A 629-nucleotide genomic window follows, 5' to 3' on the forward strand; every position below is an offset into this window, starting at 1 on the left:
CTTTTGAACAACTTTGATTGTGGATGGCTTCTTTCCATATGTGTGATTTTCTATTGTCCACTGGCAGTAATTCATTGCCATACTCTCTATTAGATCATATGTGTCATCATATTTCATGTTCATTAAGGCTCCTCCTGCAGCTCCATCTAGTCCTGATCATGCGTGTAAATCCAACCCATTATAGAACATTTGCAATCTTAACCACCAGGTAATCCATGCTGTGGGCATCTCTAAATTAATGTTTTAAAATGCTCCCAAGCTTTTTGAAAACTTTCTCCTACCAATTGATTAAACATTGCAAACTCTGTCCTTAGTTGGACTGTTTTGCTAATAGGAAAGAATTTCTATAAGAATTTTCCTCCAGGTTTATCCCATGTCGTAATAGATCCTGGTCCTGCGAATTTAACCAAGATAAAGTGTTATCTATTAAGGATAAGGGGAATAGCTGCAGGCAAATAGCCTAATCAGTAACTCCGTTGTATTTAAATGTATCACTAAGTTGAAGGAACCATTTTAAATGTTTATTTGGGTCCTCCGTCGTTGTGCCTATAAATTGCAAATTATCCTAGATCATTTGGATCATTGCTGGTTTGATCTCAAAAATATTAGTTGTGATGGTTGATCATGTT

General features: G+C 36.1%; 1 non-coding gene across 1 annotated transcript; it reads left to right on the forward strand.

The window, feature by feature from the left end:
* Nucleotides 1–210: 210 nt before the first annotated feature.
* LOC121203891 (small nucleolar RNA R71) lies at nt 211–317 on the forward strand. Its single transcript, XR_005898823.1, has one exon. It is a non-coding gene; the product is annotated as a small nucleolar RNA R71 (small nucleolar RNA).
* Nucleotides 318–629: the final 312 nt, after the last annotated feature.

Source organism: Gossypium hirsutum, chromosome A07 (genome assembly GCF_007990345.1).
Source record: "Gossypium hirsutum isolate 1008001.06 chromosome A07, Gossypium_hirsutum_v2.1, whole genome shotgun sequence".
Taxonomy (NCBI): Eukaryota; Viridiplantae; Streptophyta; class Magnoliopsida; order Malvales; family Malvaceae; genus Gossypium; species Gossypium hirsutum.